At 39.3% G+C, this 25,756-nt stretch overlaps 1 protein-coding gene across 1 annotated transcript in view; it reads left to right on the top strand.

Moving 5' to 3' along the window:
• Positions 1 to 25,756, top strand: part of LOC122806859 (uroplakin-3b-like) — a 157,643-nt gene that overhangs the window by 48,353 nt on the left and 83,534 nt on the right. The gene's annotated exons all lie outside the window — the stretch shown is intronic.

Below are 25,756 nucleotides of genomic sequence, written 5' to 3'. Positions count from 1 at the left end.
TGGGTACAGACAATGCATATTTGTATTTTAAATGTGTATATTTATATATTTTTTTTGTTTGTTTGTTTCAGTGAAAGATTCTGTTGTTCATATAATGCTTCTTTTCTTTGTGTGTTTATTTGTATATCAATTTGCGTCTGATTTAATGACAAATTCTATAGCTTAAAGGTAGTGTCTTAAATACTGTCTGTTTATGGTTAGGTGCTTTTTCAGTTTGGCATATTTTATATGCCATTGTGTTTTTGGATGTTTTTTGCTAGTTGTTTACCTGTGCAGAGAAAGAGTTGATGCATTAGGTGTACTTGTGGATTATTATAGTTGGAAAGATGGCACATTGGAAATGTTCAGTTATTCAGTATTCAGTATTTTGGTCTCAAGCATATGGTGATCAACATTTTGAAATTTCACTCATATAAATATCTGTGTGTGTATGTGGGGGAGTGTGTGTATGCATGTATGTATATTAAAACCTTCAGGATAAACATTGCTTCATTTGCCTTTCGAGAGATTAAAACTGGAAACTGTTTTAGTAAAAATGCAGCAAGAAAATATATATTTAAAAGCCTGTAACTGTTTTTCTATAGAGCCACAGCAAAATGTAAAATGCAAATAATGTAGAAATTATTTGAGAAAAAAAGACTGTTTATGACATGTAGCTGTGCTATAAAGTATTACCAGTAAAGTGGAGAACAGTTACTTTTTTTCTGTGTGAAGGGCAACACATACATATGCACACATAGAGATGTTCTCTTATTTTTCCAAGATGAACTACTATTTTGTATTACCTAAGTTTTTCAGAAAATGTATTGCCTTCAGTTTAAATTTTGTTTGCAAGGAAAAGTATCATGGACTCTGACTCACTAAAGAGGAATTTGGCTTGAAGGCATTATGCTAACTGCATATCTTCCAGTATGGACTTATCTTAGACATCTATCATGGGTCAGGTAGAATGACATTTTCCTGATAGCTTGGATGTTGCTGCATAAGACTGTTACTCTACATTCCAGTCCATATTTTTTATTTTGCTCTGCCTGTTTATAGTGTACATTTTCTACAAATAGTAACAGACAGATTTTAGTGACTCTTTTGGTTAGACATTAATGATAAAGTTATCTAGTTAATATACTCAAGAGTTTCTCTAATGCAATCTATTTGCCCAAAACCTTTTGTTTTGTCTTTCTCTGTAACAGCCAAACATACGCATATTTAATTAATTGCTAATTTGTTTTAGTTTTTATTAAATAATTTTATTCATTTAACTGTGAAAACTTGTAGCTGATTATTAATTTATATGAGTACTGCTTCCTGTTGTTGTGCAAGGACTGTTGGCTTCTGCTTCTAAGAAAGACTAATGAGGTAGACCTGCTATAATATTTTGTTTCAGTTGGCCAATTTAGACGAGTGGCAAGTAACTGAAAACTCTAGTGTTCCAGACTAATATTACTGGTAGCAATAACTACCATAGAAACAAGTAAGGAAGGTTGTAGCACTGGCATTTTTTAATAGTCTCTCTTTGAAATTACTGCTGTTAATATTGCTGTTGCATTGAGTCTAGGCAGTCCCCCCCCAGGATGGCTAAAATGGCATTGGCTACTCACTCCCATTCTCACCTTCCTGCTCCCTATGGCAAACATGCCACTAGCTAAACTTGGGTTGACTGGGACACAGTCAGGACTTTATCTCTCTGTGCCACAAGACTAGGTCATCTTTGTATATTATTTTTGTTGGATTGGTCAAAGTTTGAAGAAAAAGGCTTTTTTTTTCATCTTTTCTTACCCTCGTGCTAGTTATCAACCCCCTTCTGTGACTGATAACTATTTTGTTCTCCTTTTTATAGGTTCATAGGTGTGGATTGGACACTCCAAATTAGCCCTAGGTGTGAGTGTGTGCATGTGTGTGCCTTCTGTGGAAGGTTGAGTGCTGGGCTAGCAACTCGACACTGTAAAACTCCACTGCCAATCATGAGCGGATGGGTGATCCGCTGTGGCAACCCCTAACCGGGAAAAAGCCAGAAGAAGAAGAAGGTGTGTACTAAGCTAATGGCCCTGGAGCCTTTACAAGCCTAGCCCATAGGATTACCCTGGCATCATGCCACCTGACCTTAGTTCCCAGTGCCTCTGTCGAGTAAAGCCATTGGAGTGATCCCTGGGGTGATTTTTTTATTTCCCATTCACTCATCAAGATTTCTTTTGAAGAGAGCCAGTGAGGTGCTATGCTTAACTTGTATGGGAAGTCTATTCCATAGCATTGGCAGTCTCTGGGTTATGAACCTGTCCCTCCAGCATGTTCTGTTGATTGTGTTAATAAGGTTGAGGTCTCTGGAGCATGTGGTGCAGAAGGATTGGGATTTCTTTAGATGTGGCATTTCTAACAGAGCTGGGTCAGACATGGATTTGTAAGTCAAGCAGAGATTGCTTCTAAATAGGCGATATGAGACAGAGAATAGTTGGAGTTTTTCTTAGTCTGTCCATATAGGACAAATGTTTAAGGCCTAGAATCCTCTTTGTGAGGTACTTTTGTGGCCTCTCCAGTTGTTGCAGATGTTTAGTGAGGTACATGTCAAATGTGACTTTGTACTTGATGATTGGCCTAATGAGGCAAGAGTAAAGGAAGGCAATGACCTCTTTCTTCCTGGATGCAAAACCCTTAGTAATGAGATGTGCCACATAGAAGGACTTTCTGACCACAGTGGCAATGTGGTGGTCAGATGAGAGGTTGCTGTCAACCTGTGTTCTCAGATCTCTTACGACACCTTCCATGTTCAGTAGACTACCATTGATGTAGTAATTCATGGGAACTGGGTTTTTCCCAAAGGGGATGATGGCACATTTTTTGGCATTGAGCTAAGGCCATGGTTCTGATACCATTCGTTGGTCTCAGTGAGGCCTTTCTGTAGGATCTCAGCATCACCCGGAGAGTTAATTATAGCTCCCAACTTGCAATCATCTGCAAACTTTGCCAGAGTCCCTTCGTGTTGGCCTGGACTTCAGAGAAGTAGATACCAAACAGGAGAGGACCCAGGACATGAACCCTGTGGGACTCCACTCATGACTGGTTGGAAGTCTGACTTGGAGTCAGCTACTTTCACACTGTGGGTTCTACCTGTGAGCCAGTTTGCAAACCACCTAGTGATATAGGGGTTGATGCCTAGCTTAGTGAGTTTTTCTATGATTCCTGAGTGGGGAATGGTATCAAAGGGCTTGGCCAGATCAAGGTAGGCTGTATGAACCACCTTGCCTTCATCCACAGCTCTGGTGACTGACTCAAAGAAGTTGGCCAAGTTGAGCAGCCATGATCTACCCTTCACAAAATCAAACGGTGTGGGATCTAGAGTTTGGAGATTCCCTATATCCTTGTTTATTATGTCCATGATGATGTGTTCCATAGCTTTGCATATCAGACTCATCACACTAATGGGGTGATAGCTCCCAGGGTCTGTAGTCGCTCCTCCTTTGTGGAGAGGGATGACTGTAGCAGTGTGCCATTTGGTAGGGACAAAGCCTGAGGTGAGGCTGTGATTTAACAGGGCACACAGGTGAGGTGCCAGTTCACTCTGTAGTTCATGTAGAACACAGCCATTGATATTATCAGGTCCCATAGAAGCTGTATTCTTGGCCTTGGATAGTGCTGTTTTAACCTGTACAACAGCGATACTGGGTGCCTGGCAATCTACTGGAATTGTGACTGGTCCCTTGGGGGGGTAAAGTTGGCACTGAATCTGTTGGCCAGTATATTGTTAATATCTGTTGGCTCGGTATAGGAGGTACCATTGTGCAGTAGCTCAGAGAAAATCTGGGTATTGCTGTGGAGATTCTTTACATAACTATAGAAGGCCTTGTGGTTGTCTTTACTATTTGCTGAAATTCTGTTTTCATAGCTAGCTTTAGAGGATTTGATGAGGGATCTCAACTTTTTGCTGAGGCTGATAAGGGTTTTTTTCCAGTCTTGGGACTTCACCTTATTCTGCATCATTTTCCTCCTTCTGTTGTAGAGTTTGTTTATGGCAGGGGACCATCAGACTGGCTTCCTTTTTTTGGAGGAGAGCGTCTTGGTTATGTTGGGTATGGCGAGATCAATCCAGTTGTGTATGTGTTCGTACAGTGCACTGGTGTATGATTCGGCAGTCATGCAACTGATCTCCATTTACATGGGTGCTGTGAAATTAGCCACCTCTGTTTTTAGGAGCCCAAAGTTAGCTTTGGAGAAGTTTTTCATGGTGGTTACCTTTGGGGGGGGGGGGGGGGTGAGGGAGGGAGGGATGTGGATTTCCAAGGTGATTAGTCTGTGGTCAGATCTAACCAGAGAGGAGCTGACTATTGATGTAGAGCAATGGTTGCTCATGTTAGTAATGACCAGGTCAAGGATGTTGTTACCTCTAGTGGGGTAAGAACAAGTGGTCCCAGACACTGGAATTAATGAATTCCAGGAAACGTTGGACAAGTGTATTGGTACATGTGTAGTTTTCCCAGTTAATGGAGTTGAAGTCACCCAGTATGAAAGTGTTAGGTTGGATCCTAATATTCTCCAGGGTGCTTAGGAAGGTGGAGTGACAGTGAGACCATAATACATGTGAAAACTGGCCTCTGGAAGACTGTAACTTTTATTGATTCGGGGATTTTTATAAGCACAGTACCTCTTCACTTTGCTTCTGATAGGAATAGTGTTGAAACAGGTTCCAGAATTAAATCAGTTCAACTCTAGTAATAAATGTGAATATTATATGAAGAAACTTCACATACTTGTATAAAGGACAGACAAGTAAACTTCCAGAATCAGATCAGTTCAACTCTTGTAATAAATGTATATGTAACCAGTTCATGATTGTATATATTTCATGCAGAAATTGCAGTTTACCAAGCACACCAGATCAGATTACAGGCCATCTCACCCAGCTAAATTAAAGACTGTTTCAGTTGATATTATTCAGGAGAATCAACATATATGTGCAGAAACGTTGGATGTATTTATCAGCACTGTTACAGTTATCCAGCATTCCAGCATTTCTACAGACTGTTATTGTTTATCAGCACTGTTACTGGAGAAAGTATTTGGATATTGTTAACATCTAATAAAGCATTCTTAACCGAACTCCAGCGTGTGCAGAATTCATTCTGAAAAGTACAAAAAGACTTGGTCCATAAAGGAAAGACTGGCAGCTGTTCAGCACAAGTTTGGGTAATTAACAAATAAAGGCATTCATTCCAGCCTCATTTCAGTTGTTTCCAGTTAACTACAGGTTTATCAGTTCTTTCATAGTCCAAGACAGCAGTGCATATTTGTTATATGCACTTATGGCCAAATTTCAATTACTTGCTTGTTCATAGTTATCTTATATTTATATTTTTATATTTATTGCTAGCAGCTGTGTGTATTTAAATCTCATTGACAAATGTATTGGTGGCAGTGATGCAGATATGTGTATTGGTGGCGGTGATGCAGATATGAGACGATGCCCCTAACCATCAAATTCCTAATAACTCATTTTCTCATATCTGCAAGTGAATCTACTAAGAGGTTATGAATTTTAGAGTTACGATATGTATTTTAATTACTGATCTGTCACAGTCCTTTACATTTCACATATATGTTTAGGTTTTGATTTACATGTTGCTTCAAATGCATAAACAAAGTGAGCAGTGGACATAATACTTTCTTCAATATACAGGTGCTTTGCTTATCTCATTTAAGCCACCTAACTATATTCTGCTTCTCCATTAATGAAATTCATATTAGTCTACAATTATATTAGGCAAGCGTGGGCATGCTAACTGCTATGTCTGCTTTTTCAATGATTCTCCTCATTGATATGACAGTTTGAAAGGTCATATTTAGGCAAACACTACTGCAGTATATAATTAAAGAGATAAGGAAGAGGTTAATTTCACCAATGCCAAAGTCTTGATTTTGTGAAATCGTTACAGTCAGAGTATCCTGCTGATTGAAACAATTGCAATGTCTAATCTCTGAACAACGTTATTTTGTTGCTAAAAAAAACTGTCTCTAGTCATTTTGTCCTGCTTAACTTTTTTTGTAGTAGCCACTTTGAGGAATAACACTGTGAATAGCCAAAGCATGTACAGAATGAAGATGTTCATAATGCAGCTTGCTTTTTGACTGTCAGCCATGTGGTACATGTACTAACTAGCTCTTACCACAATTGAACAGGATCATTAAATAATAAGGCTGGACATGTCATTAGCTTCTGTATCACCTCACTGACAACCTCGTTTCAAAGTAACTGCACAAAAAAACAACCTCTGTTGGTTGCTTCTAGCTTCTGTATCCTTGAATAACAGGTGACAGTAATATATAGTTGACTGTAGCTCTTTAAAAGTAGAACTGAGTGGTACGTAATTAAAAGCAGCTTGTATAATTAACTCACTTCTGGTTCTATCTTTGTATATTATTTTCATTTTTTTCTCTGCTTGCCTCCTGGCAGCTGACCATCACTTGCCACTGTCTCCTTTCCTCATTTATGGGGTCTATTAGACCTGCCTTAGCCTCCCCCACCATCAGCCTGATCCATGTCTGGGGCTGGTGAGGAGATAGAAAATGCTGGTGCATTTTTCTACTGCCACTAGGGAGTGTGTCTTATACCCTCATCGCCCTGTGGCAGCCTTGTGAGCTTTGCAATGTGAGAAGCATGAATGCATACATTCTTGCAGCACACAGCTCACTAGGCTCTTAATATTGCTGTTGCATTGAGTCTAGGCAGCCCCCACCCCCAGGATGACTGAAATGGCATTGGCTGCTCACTTCCATTCTTACCCTCCTGCTCCCTCTGGCAACAATGATGCCAGCTAAACTTGGGTTGTCTGGGGCACAGTCAGGAGTTTATCCCCATGTGCCACAGGACAAGGTCATCTTTGTATATTCTTTTTGATGTATTGGTAGAAGTTTAAAGAAGCAGGCTTGTTGCATCTTTTCCAACATGCTAATCATCAGCCCTCTTCTGTGACTGATAACTATTTTATTCTCCTTTTTAGTGACAGTGAGACCACAATACATGTGAAAGCTGGCCTCTGGAAGGCTGTAACACTGTCAGATTAGGGCATTTTTATAGGCACTCTATCTCTTCACTTTGCAGCTGATAGGTATAGTGTTGAAATAGGGACTGCAATGCTGTGCACTTGTTGCATGACTCCATTTACCAACCACTAGATACAATGATTTCACATTGCTTTGCAGGCCTTAGCCTTTTTTTAAGCAACATTACTTAAGTGGTGCAGCATAAGTTTATATTTTCTGTGCAGTCCTTGTGCATGGTGTACCATTTTCCCCTGACAGTTGGCTCATCTTCTGCTAAAATCATTTAAAATGAATGTTTCCATAGCAATCTATTAATTTAAACATCAGGTCCAACCCAGTCCATTTTTTTCTGTATTTTTCACCTTTCACTTTTCACATATTGCATTTTCTTCTCTTCTGTACCACACAATCATTTACTATTTCTCTCTTTAGTCCTTTGGTCTCACATTTCTTCCTACTTGTACAATCTCCTCTCATATCAGCTGCCTTCATCACTTCTATGATCTTATATATCCTTTGTTCATGTCCTTTCTGCATTAACTTCCAGTGGGTTCACTTTCACTTGTGTAATCTACTTGTTTTGTATTTCATAGCTTACCTTTCCATTTCCTTTATATGTTCGTGATCATTATTACCTCCTCCATAACAGTTTCCTGATTTATTTTCCATTGCCTTGTCATGCCTTCTTAGTAATTATCAGTCGCAACATTATTAATGCTTTAACACGTACACATTCCTGCATCTCTTCCACTCAATTCAAGTAAAAATTAACCTTTTGTAAATCCCATTCATGCTCTAGTGTTTTCTAGATTCATATTTGTAATTCCTTTTTGAAACTCTTGTGCTTGCTGCTGGCATGTCCAAAAATGTGCCTCCAGTGTTCTGTCTGATTCTGTTCACACCTCCAGCACATTCAGCTGGTCTCATGAAGTATTTTATATAGTCTGTCAGATATGTATAGAAGTAATTATGTTGACACTGACATGTGAATATTCTAAACTTCCTAGATTTTGTTGACACCCTAGGGTTCTGCAAATTTCTATCCAATTACCTTTAGTGATTACTCTGTATGTTACTTTTTTTCCATACCTGCACTTGTCTAGCCTTGATTTTCCCTTTATCTTTGCTTATTGCTGTATACAATCTATGTATCTATCTGCTATTATGTGCCTTCACCATTTTGGCATTTATCAGTATTTTAACTATCTCCATTATGTTTAGAGTTCTCTTTTTTATTTCCTCAACATTACTACCCTAGGATTCCATGAAGTCCTTCATGACATCTCTTCTATTAGGCTTGCATTTCTCCAAAAATTATTCCTATTCCAGTCTTCTATCCTCGCTCACATTTACTCCCAGACATATATCCTTCTCCCTCAATCATCTTTTTGTCATAGAGATATCAATTGTGAATCTCTGTTCAGTGCCCCTCAGTTTAAACTCGCAAACAAGAAAATCCCTTGCCTTCAGTACATCTAATAAATTGCTGTAAATTAATCTCATATAAATTTTGTTTTGCTCTATAGCTAGTGCCTATGACAGTATATTTAATCTCTGTGCATTTGGAATTCACCCCTCCCCTTGTCTAAGCATCGTCCACTTCCATTTTGAGTTATGATTTTTATTTTGGAGCTAACATACCAATCTCATTTGAACAACCCTATAATATTCTTGCATGTGCAAGTCCCTCCCTTCCACTGGCAGAATTATCTTCTACCGTTCCACTGTCAGGGCTTTATATTCCCAAACATATATCATTATCTCCTTCATTAGTTGTTCCTAAAAGCTCTTCCCTGGGTCAAATATAAATTCCTGGATGTATATACTATTAAGGCAACAATAAACAGTTTCACTTAATCCTCTGATTCAAATCAACTTTCATATCTTTCCATCTTTTAACATGTTCAAAATCTTGCCTTTCACCTCTCCCTCATGACTCTTTCAGAGAATCCTTGGAATTCTTCTCTATCCATGCTGCCACATATTTTAATTTAATATGTCCCCAAAAATGCAGACATTCCTGTACCAACCTATAAGACTGAACATAGTTTACTCAAATTGCTTGTATTTTATCCTTGTTTATTTTGCACCCAGACAAGATTAGTATAAAAATGATTACTGTACATCTCGGTCCAGTTAGGTAATATAAAAGATGAAATCATTTAAAAACGTTACTAGTTATTTTCTCTCTCCTGTTCCACTCCCATCCCCTAATGAATTGCCTTATTTTTGTGCTAAGAGTTCTAAGTGCAGGGTAAATAACAACAGGGAGAGTGGACAACCTGGTCTTGTCTCCTTCTGGTCTTAAATTTAGGTTTATCACACTATTGACTTTTACCACTGTGTTCAAGTTATTTCTCATAAGTACTTCCAATGCACTCTTCTGAATGCCTTCTCTGTATCTTATCCTATTAATGATAACCTTTTGTTCCCCTCCTTAGTTCCTGAATGTATCATACATGTTTATTGGCTGTTATTGAATGTTTGCCTACGTTTTACAGACCCACATTGAGGTATACTGTTGATTCTGGGAAGAATCTGAGCCGATCTTGTGCCAGTATGGCCACAGATACTTTATATGCATTGTTCAATACTGAGAGTAGATGATAAGAAAATGGATTGGCTGAGTCCCCCCAGCCTTTTAATATCATTGATATTAGTACCCTCTTCCAGGTCTCTGTTATTCGTTAATGTTCTAGGATCACATTGAAAATCCTATGTCTCATTTGGATAATACTTAACTTCCATTGTTTTTGATAGTTCTATTGGAAATGCAACCCATCCTGATAATTTATCTATGGCCTGGTTCCCTAGCCGATCCTCCATCTCCTATGCTATATGCTTCAGTATTTCTAGACCGTCTTCCATGGTTCATTCTAGAAAATTTCAAATCATCCAAAACATTTTCAAGTCTTATTAAACAGTCATCTTCCACCCTACAGTCAGTGCCCCTAGAGTGCACACAGAGTCCTGCAGCACTCTCTAAATATTCTGCCTATCTCTTTCTTACATAATTTCCCCAATCTAGGGTTTCTCACCTTTATTATAGTTCTTTCCACTTTCTGCTGCCTTAGTTTACCTACTAGAAACTTTTGCATATTTTCAAAATATTGCTTTCTAAGTGCTACTTGTTTTCTCTTTAGTGATTCCACCAAATATTCAACTAATCTCCTCTTTCCTTGCTACTTCTCCCAGTTATTTCTGCTCTACCACACATAGGTATTTTGTAATTCTCTTATTCACCCTAACTTAATCTTACTAAATTTATCTCTTTCTGTCCAGTTGTTCCTCTCATCTTTCTGCATTCTGTGCTTTGATTCCTTCTTAACTACTTCCCATCTATTAAATTCATCCATATAACTCTCCTGTCTTTCTTTAATGGTATCCTTCAACCTTTGCTGAATTCTCTCCTTTGCCTATTCTTAAGACAGCCAACACAAAATCTCCTAAGACTCTATACTGTCTACAACATTGGTGTTTTCAGATGCAGTCAAACTGACACATGATCTGATAGTGTTCTAGGATGTGTTAACAACTCTTTTATAAGGTTTTCATGATCTTTAGCTATATATATCCTACCTAATCTTCACCAACAACCATTTGGATGTGAGAACTATATAAACGCCTATATTTTTTCAAGATGTTCCTTAGCTTAACTTTCCCTCTGACATAACCTTTTTTTGCTCTTGGTCTCCCACTAATATCTCCCTTTGCTGGAACCAAATTCCAATACCATGCTAATAACATAATTATTTGGTGAAATTCTCTTATTTCCAGGAAAATCTGTTTCAACCTGTTCCTTTTTTTCTGAGGGTACACATATTTTTCTTAATGTCCCTCTACTACCTCTCCAGTTTATTTCACTAATACAAGCCTCTCCTGCTCATCTATTCTCTGTTCTTCTATGATTATAGGTACTCACCTTATCAATGTAATCACCCTCTTAAACCCTTTTTCATGAAGTCTTCATGCTCTTTCTTTTTAAAAACAGGTTCCCTAGAGCATTACTGTTCTTTCTTCACTATAATTGGTATACTCCAGAATCTACTGCATTTCTGTCTTGTCTATGAGACTAGTAACCCATAAAACAGCACCAAAATGATGACATAGGTCCCTTGAACATAGGTTAAATGGCTTTATTTCAACAGATAAACAAAAAACTGAACACATATATCTTGTTTCTCTGGTGAAATAAAGCAGTTGAACCTATGTTCAAGGGACCTATGTCATCATTTTGGTGCTGTTTTATGGGTTGCTAGTGTTGTTTTGCAGCACCTTCCATCGCTATTTTGTATTTGTCTATGAGACTGTTTGCATTCCATGTGAATACACTTAATACCATTTATTCTCCACAATCTTCTTCGTCTTCCATTTTCTCTTGCTCTCTCTTTTCTATATAACCATAAAAGTTTGGCTAATTTTTTATTCCTTAGGGAGTATTACTTTCACCCTGTTTTAGAATGTTGGGGCAGACTTTGTTTTCATGGAGTATATGCAGCAATAGTTTTATTCTGTTGTAAGCCAACTACAGTCAGTGCCCCTAACACACACACACACACACACACACACACACACACACACACACACACACACACACACACACACACACACACACACACACACACACACACACACACACACAAACACACACACACCTATTACAGCGCCATGTCTATTACTACAGGGCAGGATAGCAGGGTACTGGAAATGTAAATATTTACAAATAAATATTTTTCTGAGTTAATCAGAAACTTCTGGGTAAGGGACTCTTATAAAGAGGTAGCCAGAGAAGATTAAGGGAAGAATAGAAAGGGCAAGTGCTTAAAACAGTACTAGTACAGGAATTACAAAGAGCTTTTACGCGATACACATGAGACAGTATTGGCACTTACAAGTACATTGACTAATGCAGCAATTCTCATAACTAGCTTAGGCTAGCAGAAATAGTAAGGACAAGTGATTATCCCTTACACAGCTAAAGGAAGCAAAACATTAGGGAGCAGCAACTACAGCTTATCCCCAAATATCTACTGGGTAAAAATATAAATAAACAGAAGTTAGAAAAGATGGATTGGTGAAACTTGGAAGAAATTCTTGGTTATGGGTCAGTAATATGTTAAAGAAACCTATGGGATGGAGGTGTTCAGTTTGCAGATAATAGGTGGCTTGTAGTGGAAGATTCCAGATTTATGGCAGAAGATGGAAGAACTGCATGTATGAATCAACTAATTGTAGGTATGTTGGGCCTTAATAGAAAGCAAAACAGGGAGATGGGCAGAGAGAGACAGAGAGAGATAGTCAGGTGTGCAACAAGTGAGGAGACATGGGGGCTACATGGACAGAGATGGTTAGGAATGGAAGAATAGAGGAGATAAAGAACAGCAGTGCAGTATGGTCTGACACAGGAAGGGAAGTCCAAAGACAAAAGGATGAACAGACAGGGTGAAAGTAGGAGCAAACATTAAGACTGCCTACAGTCAGTGGATTGGAAGGAAGAAATCAGGAAGCAGAATGAGGGCAAGTGCTCAGGTGAAGTGACAAAGGTGAGGGGCAACATGAGTACTCTGACTGATAAGATGGAAAAGGGCATGCAGTGAAGAAAAGTAGGAGAGACTGAGATATGAGATACAACAAGAAAATCAGGTGTGGGAAACCAAGCAACAAGGAATGGGAATGCACCACTGAACAGAGTAGGAAGATAGAGGTGGTGAGGACAAGATGGAATCTAGATTGTGTAATGTGTAGAAAGATTAACTTGGGGAGAGAGTGAGAAAAAGAGCCAGCACTGATAAGAAGGTGTGAGAGAGTGAAAGAAGAAATTGCCTGTCCCTAGGCTGGAACCCTCCAATGACTCATGAGGAGAAAAAAAAAGCTCTTCTGCTCTCTTGTAGCACAATACATAAATGAGATGAGAAGATCTGAAGTGATCAAGAGTTAAATCAGACTGGGTGTTTAAGAAGTAGCAGAACAGATGGAGGTAGCAGATGAGGAGCATTGTAACACAGGAATAATATTAGACAAGAGATCATAGAGACCCTAAGATACCAAGCCATATACACCATTAAGTAGACAAACTTAAAAGTTCTTACTATACTTAAAACTGCTTTCCTTCCAAACTGAACAGGGCCTAATATGATAAGTCAAATATAAATGTGTGTCTACCCATTGAGTTATCAAGTCTAACCTTAAAGATAGACAAAGTGCTAATTGATTTGACCTGTAGCACCAATGTATTCCATAGGCTGGAAATAAACTGTGTTAGGAAACTATCATCTATCCCCTTCATTGAGTCTTGTTTGTGTTTTGGTATAGATTTAGGTCTCTACTGCAGGTATTTGTAGAGGCACTAGTTTTGTAAAGAAGTAGGAGGTTAAATAGGATTGTGTCTTTCATGGCTCAAAAAAGCTAGACACAGGTCACCTTGGAACAGCCAGTAGCCAATAGAGTATAATGAAACCCATGCTAATCTTTCGAGGTGGTTGAAGGATTTAAGACTTTTCATTTTCTTGGTTAAAAATCTTTGTGGTCTTCCCAGTTGAGCAATATGTTTGCATTTGTATATAACAAAGGGTATTATATTTCATGAGTGGTCTGATAGGGGTAGAACATAGAGGTGGGATGATGTCTTTGGCTCTTAAAGATAACAGTAATTAACTGGGCCATGTATAAGGATTTCCTGAATATGGTGGCAACATGATGATCAAAAAATGAAGAGTTGTCCCCATAATTATCGGTCTGAAGAGGTGTACCATTTATAACATATGAGGCGGGAACAGCTTTTCTTGGAGAACTCAGATATGCTGCACTTATTTTTGCAATTGACTTTAGAGTATTTACAGTACACCAGATATATGCATATTCCAACCCTTGCTGGATCTGTTTAGTATCCGTGAATGAGTAGATAACAGTACCCAGCTGGCAGTCATCAGAACACTTGGTGAACCACTCATCTGGGATATTGGCTTGAATATCTGCATAATAAATGTCAAACAGAAAAGGGCCTAGTTTGGATCCATGTGGAACCCCACTCGTTACAATTTTACTTTCAGAGAGTGTACCAGCAACTCCCCCAACCTAGGATCCCTTCAGGAAGCAGGAACTGCCCTTCACAAAACTAAATAGAGTGGGGTCTAGTTAAGTTAAATTGCCTGTGTCACCATAAATGAGAACAGGATAGCGTGAGTATGTTGACAATGTGACCAGAGAGTATTTAATAATGCAGAACTACTGTTCCCAAGGCAAGGTCACTGCAGATGCATTTGAGACCAGAGCATGCTCAGTTTGTAGAAGGGGTATATGTACTTTATATATATATATATATATATATATATATATATATATAGCTATATCTATATGTATATATATATATATATATATATATATATATATATATATATAGAAACAGCCATCAACAAATGCTCAGTTTGTAGAAGTGGTATATCCACAGAAATAGACCTCAACAAAGGGACAGCAGTTATAGAAATGACTAATTTAAGAAAATAAGAATTATATTTTTTTATTTCATTCATTTGTTAACAGGGTAAGCCCCCAAATAGCCCTGTTCAGGGGCAACCCAGGAGCACAATATGGTTAAGTGACTTACTCAGACTAACAGCAAATGGAAACTGAGGGAATCAAACACTGGATTACACGGGTGAAGCTTATTAGCACTTTGAAGCCTTAACCATTTAAGCTAAACTGCCATAATCTGGTGTATAGCACTAATAATCATTCCACAACTGTAAGTTGTGCAGGATTTGTCCAGTGTAAGTGAACTTTACCCATGCAGGCTGTACTCTTTACCCTTAGTGTACCCTTATGAGTAAACTACACTGCCCGTGGATAAATCCTGCATTACCCACAGCTGAGAGGGGAGGTCAGAAAGTTGGTAGAAAAGCGAGGATATGGACTTGGAGAGAAAGTTAATAATAATTGATAATTTGAACCTTTTTGGAGGAGATTTGAGTATCCATAGATCCAGGGTGGAAAAAGAATAAACTGGCAGAAAGTCAATATTGCTGGATTTGCCCAACTTGTGCTGGATTGTACTAGGAACACCATGAACCCAGATGTAGTGCTGAGTAAAGCAAAAGGCACTAGGATGGTGGAAATAAAGTGATATGTATCACCAACTGTAAAATTCTGTGGATTATCTTAATGGGTGTAGTGGATGTACCACACCACAAGATGCAGGTGTCTGACTATAACTTGGAGAAATACTAATAGTGAAGCTAGTGCATGTAAATGAGCTGTGACAAGAAATACTAACAGTAAAGCTAGTGCATGTAAGTGAGCTGTGACAAGAAATACTAACAGTAAAGCTAGTGCATGTAAGTGAGCTGTGACAAGAAATACTAACAGTAAAGCTAGTGCATGTAAATGAGCTGTGACAAGAAATACTAACAGTAAAGCTAGTGCATGTAAGTGAGCTGTGACAAGAAATACTAATAGTGAAGCTAGTGCATGTAAGTGAGCTGTGACAAGAAATACTAACAGTAAAGCTAGTGCATGTAAGTGAGCTGTGACAAGAAATACTAATAGTGAAGCTAGTGCATGTAAGTGAGCTGTGACAAGAAATACTAACAGTAAAGCTAGTGCATGTAAGTGAGCTGTGGTAAAAACTTTAAATACCGTAAGTGAGGCAGTGACTATAAGCCTGAGATAAAACAAAGTGAAGGGAAAATGAGGAAGATACTTTGTAGTTGAAAAAAAGTGAATAAAGTGGCAGTAAGTGAGAAGGAAAAGGCATACAGAAGATGAAATGAAGGGAGAGGCTGAACAAGTGGAGTACAAAGAACCTTGGAGAGCAATAACTAGGGAGACAGCAACAAAAGTAAGGTTGGAAAAGGAAGGGGGTGGGGTGAAGCAAGGAAACAAAAATGTTTTCCCCTCCCTATTTAGCAGAGTGTAAAAAGAGTAAGACAAATCTGGTGAAAGTGATCAATGGCAGGAAAAACATGAAGGAAGACAAGTATTAAGAAAACATGCTAATTAACTACTTTATACCTGTTTTCATGAGAGAGCCAAGGGGAAACATTATTAATCTGGGAGGCTTCAGCTTTAACTTTATTAAAATTTGTGGGCCCAAGCACTATGCAAAGAAAATACATAAAAGAAAACTGACAATAATTAAAACAATTCAATGTATAAACAAATCCAGATTAGGAAATAACCAGAAAAAAGAAGAAGCAATCTATGTAATGGTCATGACTGAATGAAAGACAAAAAGTAACATTAGGCAAATAACTCCCCCCATTGTTCATAGAGCAGGTTAAAAATGTGGGCCTTTAACACATGCTTAAAATCACTAAGAGTAGGAGAGTCCCTAAGACAATCAGTTAGCAAGTTCCTTATATAAGTACCTCAAATGTTAGTGTACTCGTGCTTAATTGAGGCAATTGATGTGTGGATGAGGAGGCTAAAAGGGACAAGGGGTAAACCTTGGACAAGCAGTGCAATAGATAAAAGGGTACAGCAGGAAGCAGGTAGACTGATGGAAGACAAAATCCTGGGAAGCTCTGGGGAGCTCTAAGGACTGAAACATTATCACATAAAATTCTGAAGCATCTGGATGAGGTACAGGCAAAACTTCTAACAGAGGTATTTAAGAAAACTGGTGTTCCACTGCCTAAGCTCTTCAAGTGAAGAGCAAACAAATATGTTCCTTTTACTGGCACACCAACCAGGTGGCCAGATGCATTACATACCCCCTCCCTCTTGCCCTTGCCCATGTGCCCTGTCCCTAACCCTCCTTCAACATATTTTATTTAAAAAATAATTTCTTCTTTTAAACTGTAGCAAACTGCTTACTACAAATGAAGTAAACATTTGCTACAGTATATACACTGCCTTCAAAGAGCACTACAGTGCTCACATTTTAGTTAAAAAAAATTCTCCTTTTTAAACTCTGGCAAACTGCTTGCTACAAATGTAGCAAACAGTTGCTGCAGTTTATTACCTGCCTGTAAAGAGCACTAAAGCACTTAGGTTTTTAATCAAGGAAAAAAAAATAGTCCTTTTTAACTTTTAAACTGTAGCAAACTACAGTTTAGACCACACACAGAGCGCTACATCACTCAGGTTTGACTGCAAATGCACAAATGTCCATCTCGCCCTTCCTTAGAGATATGCAGTTGCTGCAAGCATAAGTGTCGTGTACTTAGCAAATGCATATGAAGGTAGGTAAGGAAATGAGACCTTATTTTATTTTTTTATTAATAGCAAAAGTCCACTGCACATAAATGTAGCTTTCCAGGGCTTTTCATGATCATTGTCTGCATAAGTGACCTGCTCAGAATCATACAGTAGGCAACAGGAGATGAAAGGAATCAGACTGTATACCCAGGACATCAGGACTTCATGAAACATCTCATTAACTTCTAAGAACTGTAATCCCCTACAGTAACTGCCAGCCTTAATGACATGCAAATGTATACAAGGTGAAGCTGCTAAGGTGGCATAGATGGATAATGCACTGACTACAGCCCAGATGACCCGAGTTTGATTAGAGACTCAGGAGTCTGATGGAGCAGCAGGGTGTTACCATTCCAGCTAAATGGGTGGTTCTGTAATCATCTCCTGTGACAATCCCTTTTGGAAGCTGGGGAAGTCATACCAGAAGGCTTTGGCCAAAGGGGGGAATAGAGTGGAAACAAGGCTGAGCTACTGCAGAGACAGGGTAATATGCAACACATCCCCTTTGCACACCTACCCCTCAGGTCATAATGTATAGACCCAATGGATTGGTGGTCAAAAAAGCAGAAAACCTGTCTTGAAGATACACAGCAAAGACCCCCCCCCAGGATGCCCTTAGGATCCTTGCTGGTCCTGGCTTAAAAATTTGGGCATTGGACCGGGATCATTTGAGTGCTGGTAGACTCAATGAAGGATGTGGGACACTTGGACAGCTGTCACAGTGACAGAAGAGAAGAAAAAAAAGAAAATCAAATTATACAAGATGAACACAGCTGTGATTTATAGTTGCAGCTGGGAGAAATTGTACACCAGTGTGTGCCAGACTATAAAAGAGCAAAACACCTCAAAACATTAGAGTTTCAGGCAGCAAAAATGCTCAGGATCAGAGCAACAGTGGAGTAGCTGTATCTTTAAGGTATTAGTGCTGCCACATCCCTCTTATGTGTATGAGAAGACATCAGACAACAACAAACTTGATAATGGCAGCAAGTAATGTTTATTAATTTCAGCGACCAAAAGGTTATTGATTGGTTCCATATCAGTAAGGATATTGTATATAGCCTGGTTGACATGCATCACTTCTTGCATGCAGAATCTATATGAATGTGTGATCTTCCTGTCTTTGTGAAGACCAACTTATATAGGGAATTTACTATCCTAGCTATAGGGATCTTTCAGAAAGTAGTAGGGACATCCTAGGTACTTCACAGACACTCTGTATCTAGAATACTGAGCAATTTCTTCAAAATTATGAGACCACACACATATTCAACACAACTGCTATGGAAGGAGCAGTGCTATCATCAACTACTGACAGACAGGCAGAACAGAAGCAAGCAACAATTGCACAACACTAATTTCAGACAGCAACAGGCACATTATATGTCAGTTACTGAATAGCTACAATGTGTAGTCTAGAATTATGGGCACTAATGAGTAGACGGGCATTGCAATATCACATAGAACAAACATGATGTGTGCAATGTTAATTCCAGACCATGTTGTTCAGTGCATGATCCGATTGTGCTGTGTAAAATACATCCCCATATGCACCACACAGGAGGGAGGGTGGAGTGGGTGACATCTGTCATAATGCACACAGTTGCTGAGGGTCACAGTGACACATGGTTGTACCCCCCCCCCCATCCCACACACTGTGTGTGATGAGCAGATCATAAAAATGGAGACAGGGGTCTGAAGGTGAAGGGTACAGTTTGTGAGGGATAATTTCATCCTGCATTGGCTTTGGGGTGCTACTATGTGACCATGACCTGGGAACACTTCACTGACTTGTTGCAGTAGGACAAGGGGTCTCCCACCATGGCAGGGATGGTGTGTGACTGTGACCTGGATGGAATTTGCTGGTAAGGTGCCCTGGCAGAGGAGGATGAATCTCACCCCTACCCATGGTAATGGGTGTCAGAGTATCATAACTTTCTAATTTGGGTGATGATTGTGTAATTAATGATGGTCTCACTTCATGACCACCCCATTTTAGGGAATGATTATGGCATTAGCAATCTGCCATATGCAGGTGTACATGGAAGTGGTGCGCATTCCACCATGGACTTTGTAAGACTAATCCTTACAGTGTCCCTGGACTCCATGTTCTTATGGAACTGTTAGAAGCTCTGCTGACATTCTCATGAATATCATACAACACTGCAAATAGCTCCAGGTTGGACTGGGTAGGATCAGACTAAGCCTGGGTGGTACTCCAGTACATCTGCTGATTGAGTGCTGTCTGCATGTTTGTGACCACTTGTGACAAGTGATAGTGTCATTCACCCTGTGAGGTTGTGCTATGGTGGTTATGCCCACATCAGATACAGTGTGTTCATCTGCTGCTGCTGCTGCTATGGCAGCAGCCACAGAGGGAGCATCTCTAGTGGTTGCAGCCATGCGGCACCCCTCCCATCATGTGGACAGTGAGCACTCAGGTGGTCCAGCTTTAGGTTCATCCATGGATGAGGTGACACATTCACTCTGTACTTCAGGAGGATGTCCTGCAAGATGGAGGCAGACAATGCTACTGTGTCATCCGATTGTGACTCTGGTATTTGTGCTTTGTCATAATTGCCAGACTCTGCACAAGTTCTTATATCAACATGTTGTCCTACTCCATCTTCAAAAGGTGTCAGGGCACCAGTGGTCTGCCCTATAGCTACACAACAAAAGATACACCAGAGTGAAAATGAGTACCTGTGCTACAACTATAGGCATATGGCATGCATGCTAAGTGTGTCCAAACAAAAAGTACCATGCAGTGCTAACATAACTACCACTCTGACGTGGCTGTATTAACTGGTGTTCCTATGGCAAAACATAATCAGTGTATGATGAAGTCGACCCACAGTTTGTATATGCAGTTCTACTTTAAAGAATGTGTTACAGACTTAGTGTATCATCCACCATGATGCATAAGGGTTGGTCTATCCCGATGCCAGTGTCCACTCTTCTAAGGATGATCCCAGTACCACTGTCCCCCTACAGGGATTTCAAAAGCTTCTGTTCATCTGTTAGCCTTTTGCTTGCTTTTGCCCCTCCCTCCCTCCCTCTCTGGCCAAATGCCCATCTGGTACGATCATGCTCATGACATGTTAACAATATTGCTGCAGTGAGCAGTCCCACTCCCCCACATAGCACTGAAGTCATGGACCAGTGTCTGCCACACCTGGTCCCATAAACAATGTTCAGCACCCCTCTCTCCAGCAGGTGCTATCCCTGGGTCCATATAAGGACATCGTTTTCAGCAGGGCTGAAACTTTCCAGAATTTGCTATCCATCTCATCCTTCAGACATGCAGACACTGTGAATAAAAGAGACAGCTATAGACTGTATAGTGCTGAGATTGGTATGGTCACAGCTATAGACATGAGTAACCTAGGCTTACAATGCTATAGTTGAAGGGAGTATCAAGCATCCCCATCTGCAGTTTAGAAATAACACTGTATGCATAATTCCCAAGCTACCATTTTACTCTTTGTGAAAGTGCCACCATTTTCAGAGAATATTCATGGGACAATGGTTGGAAAGTGCCTGCCCACTATATGAAGGAATGCAAGATAATGCTTTCTTTCCTTAACATCCAGTTCAGAGAGTGACTAATGGGGCCTTGTGGTGGTGTCTTTAGAAAAATGAATGCCTGGTTTGACCTGATTGAGGTGTCGATCAAAGCTCTGGGCCTTTCCAGATCAAGGAAGCAGTACATGTATCATTATGATGCCGTATGATACTGCCTCCTTTAAGAAGCAGAGTATAGGCAACAAGAACAACCCAAATGGTGTTGCACATTTTGTTTTAATTTTTATTGTTTTATTATTATTTTTTTTTTTTGGGGGGGGGTGTTCTTCCTAATAGCAGGTCTTTGACTCAGAGGGAATAGAAAATGTGTATAGGTTACTGTGAAATGATTCATGTCAGACATAACTTATTGTGGCACACAGCATAATATAATAAATTACTTTTATGCTGGGGTCCTGCCAGGCTGTATCATCATCATCATCAACATCAACCCCTTTTTCTCACTTTCTACATGGGGTCTGGGTGTAGTGTCACTTGTTGCCATTTCTTCCTATTCAATGACACTCTCCTACCTTGTCTGACACTCATGCCTGACTGTCATAGGTCTTCTATCACACAATCCACCCAGTTCTTTGGTGGAAACCCTCATATCCTCTTGCTTTCTTCCTGTCTGTCCTAAATCTTCTTAACCAGACTGACTTTTGCTTTCTTATACGTGCATGAACCACCACAATCTGTTCTCTTTGATCTTTTCTGTAATTAGAGCTAATTTGACTTCTGCTCTTATGTCATCATTTCTTCATCTGTCGCACAGTGTGCATTTTGCCACCCATCTCAGTCACTTCATCCATCACCTCTAGCCTCCTCAACTGCTCTGCCTTTACTGCCCAGGTTTCTGTACCATACACTAGTACTGGCTTCACCACTGTTTTGTACACCTTACTTTTAAGATTTTTAGGGATTCTTCTGTCATACACTTCCTCTGACACTATGTGCCAGTTGGCTGCAGCCCCTCTGATTCTAGCTTTGATCCCCTCTTTCAGACTTCCCTTCTTGTCAATCACCCCTCATAGATACTTGAAACTGTTAACTTGTTCCACTTCTGATTCTCCCCCTTTGCTGTCATTACAGCTGACTTATCTGTACTCAGTTTCTTCCCATGTGCCTTCACTTTTACATTCCATTCCTTTACCCTTTGCTGAAGTTCTTGCTCAGAGTTTGCCTGTAATGTTATATTGTCTGCATACAGCAACTTTATTGACCTGTCCCCTCTGACCTGTTTCCTAATGTAGTCCATCACCAGTATGAACAGCAGTGGGCTCACAGATGAACCGTGATGCACATCCACCTCTACTGGGAACTCCTCTATTAGACTGATCACTGTCCATACTTGAGTCATTGCATCCTTGTACATAGCTTGCACTAATTATACCAATGATTCTGGGACACTGAACCACTGCAGGACTGCCCAAATAAGTTTTCTTTGGACATTGTTATATGCTTTTTCCAGTTGGACTCTTTCCTCATTTCTAGCTCCTTCTGAAGTATCTATCTCACTGCAAGCATCTGGTCGGTTGTGTTGCATCCTGATCTGAGTCTGAACTGCTCACTTCCCATCTTACTTTCTACTACTCTGTGTATTCATTTATTAATCACCCTCTCTAGACCTTTCATGCAGGGTGATAGGAGTTTGATAATTCTGTACTGCCTACAGTTGTGGATGTCCCCTTTGTTTTTCTACAGTGGCACTAATATGATTATTCTCCAGTCATCTGGTTCTGTTACATGGGAGGGTTATGTTGAGTCATCTCATGGTGCCCACCTGCTACCTGGTATGTCCCCATGCATGTCAGGGTAATATATCTGTGAATGTCTGTTAACTTATATACAGGGACATGCACCTACCTACTGTCTGGGACATGGCTGATGGGATGTAGGTATAGCACTGCAGGTTGTAAGTGTTGCGATATCATTTATTTATTTACATTTGTTAACTGGGCAGTGTCTGACTGGGCCAGAAGCCCGTTTTCAGCAGAGCCCCGGAGACCAAAGTTCCAGCACAACTAACAGTTTACTATAAAAACAAGATGTTACATAATGTGTATAAATAAAATTACAATTAACAAAACTGTAGTTAACAAAGTAGCTATAGAATCAGTAGTTGTAAACATAGTAACAGAACATATTTCAGAGTTATTAGTAATTAAACAAGTAGTAAAGCATATTGCAGAGTTATTAGTAATTGGAATAAACAAAGTAGAACAGAAAAGTAGAACAAGTCAGATTGTATAGGAAATAGCTGCATAAGGAGCAGGAGAGAAGTGTGAAATATAGGGAAATGCGGAGGAAATATGGAAAAGGAATTAACCAGGTGGAGTAGAGGGGCTTACCTTACACCTATCACAGCTTCCTGAAATGACCCTTTCTTTTTCATTGTGAGCAGCTGCAATGTCACCTACTGAAGGAGGCAGGAGAAATTGTGGCCAGGCAGGATTAGTTCTACTGACAAATGCTTATCTGTTTTATATATGTGTGTGTGTATATATGTGTGTGTATATATATTTATTTATATATATATATATATATATATATATATATATGTTCATTCCATTGGTACTATAGCCTCACTTATGGCAACCTTTCCATTTTATCCTTGCAGGCCCAGAAGATCAGGGTGCTCAGCATGCAACTCAGCCAAAGGCTTGCTGCTGCTGAGGCTGTAGCTGGAAAAGGTGATACGACTGGTAGTGCCTTGATAGAGGGGTCTTCATGACCTCTCACAGGCAGGTCGCCTGGTTGCATTGCACAAGGTGTTCAGGCCGCAGGTAGAGCAGGTGATGGATGTAGTGCTAGAGACCCAACAGTAGACAAACCCATGACCAGAAGTACCTCTTCCAGAGGTGTAGTTAGTTTTTCTGGCACCTGATGCCATCTCCCAATCTGTCACCCCCCCTTCCAACTTTAAAATTTTAAGTTGAGGAGGTCAAAAAAACAGTCAGTCAGTCTGTTCTTGATGTGAGACTCCTTATGTAAGGAGCTAGTGTTCTTCCACATCTATGTTCATAAGAAGTAAAACAAACAAACAAACAAAAAAATGAAAATAAAAAGTTATTTTATACTTTCTAAACTGTAGCAAACTGCTTACTACATTTGTAACAAGCAGCTATTATAGTTTATGCCACACACAGCACACTAAAGCTTTCATCTGATTAACTGGTAACACAACAACAACATAAAAGACATTTATTAATTTAATGGATGAAATTCTTTGAATGCGGGTTTCAGTGCAGTTTCAATGAATGTGAGTTTCAAAGGCAGAGAAGTTTACTGTTGCTCATGCTAAGTCTGTTTTCATTATGAGACTGTATTGTTTTGTTTAGCAAATGGCTGTTTATGCTATAAAATTTGAAGTAAAAGTTTTAAATTAAATCCAAATATTGTAATCATTGTAGATGTAAAGAATAAATAGTATGCACACTGACAGGTTTGAACAGTGTTTATTGTAACAAGGGAGAAAGAGCCAAGTAATGTGACACTGGAATGGCTGGGGGGGGGGGGGTGATCCACTACCCAGCCCAAGGCCCTATTTGACCATGATCTGGCTCTGACTGGTAGAATGTAGTGGATAGTGAAAAGATGCTAATGAGAGTTTTCAATCTGGAGGAGGATAATGATCAAAATATAAAAGTTTAAAAGAAAAATGAAAGGAAAATATTAGCATTTGGGACTTCAACCTAAGACCTATGGCATTCCATGTTGCAGTCGCTGTCACAGTCACTGGACAAACAAGAGCCTCTAGACTGACAGGTGTTGAGTTTTCCCTTAAAAGATCCAGAAAAAACATGACTCTAACAATGTCTAAGTAGAAGGCAAGTGTGTGTGTGTTTGTGCAAATTGACCTTAAACACCATGATAGGGGTTTAATACCTAAAAGAAAAAGGGATTTTAAGGGCAAACTTACTAAATATCTGCCTGTCCAGAGGCTCTTGTTAATGTAGTGGCAATGACACCACCACAGAATGCTGGAGATATCAGATCTGATCTTATATTTTAATTTCATATTTCCATGACTCTAACAATATCTAAGCAAAAAGGCTTCTCTGCATCTCTGTGCTTGCGTATGCAGTGTGACCATATTTAGTAATAGTGAAGCCGTTGCAGGGATAGGATGCCAGTGAGACAATTGTACTGTGATATAATACAATGATGCTGCTGTAGATAGAACTTTTCTTAGTAGTGTACTATGCAGTGTTTATCAATCTATATAATACTTATTATATTTACTACTACTGTTCTTTCTTAGTATATCTTAAATTTCTTAGTTTACCTAAAATTCTTTCTTAGTATATCATAAATATATGTTCGGCTCAATGTTGCATATTTTGCCTTCAGCCTGGTAATAGATGAAAAAGATCTTGCACCTGTCCAGTTTTCAACTTAAAGAAAGAAATTCCTGTAGTTTAGTTTACTGAGAATTTTACTCTCCTTGATATGCAGTAGCCTTAAATTTAGAATATATAAGTTTTGAGATTCTGGGACAAAGATCCTTAGATATGGGGTATGGGAAATTTTGCCTTCAACAAATAATTATTTACTTTTATATTTGGTCTTTGCTGATGTGCACTAGTTGATCCCGTGGATCTCATTGAATTGCGTAGGTACAATGTTTTATGATTATTAGTCATATATATTTGGAAAAATGCTCAAGGAAAGCTGCTGGCATTTTAAGACATATAACATTCCTCAGATAAGAGCCAGCATATTTTTCAAGCCAAAAAGTCTTGCTTCTCCATCTTGAGCCATTTCTGTGACTGAATCATGAGAGAAATGGATAGGTTGTCCTGCTAGATATAGTCTATCTAAATATCAATGCATCATCTGATATGGTCTTCTCAAAAACCTGAGTGATCTCACGTGACTGATGGTCAAAATATGAGGTGGATGGAGGGAAGGGTACTGGCAATGGAGGTAAAGAGGACCCTGTCAGGAGAGAAAGAAAGACAGAAGT

The sequence above is a fragment of the Protopterus annectens genome, chromosome 7.part0 (assembly GCF_019279795.1).
Source record: "Protopterus annectens isolate FY-2018-M chromosome 7.part0, PAN1.0, whole genome shotgun sequence".
Taxonomy (NCBI): Eukaryota; Metazoa; Chordata; order Ceratodontiformes; family Protopteridae; genus Protopterus; species Protopterus annectens.
Note: the sequence above shows the minus strand (reverse complement) of the source record. Positions and strands in the feature narration are given on the sequence as shown.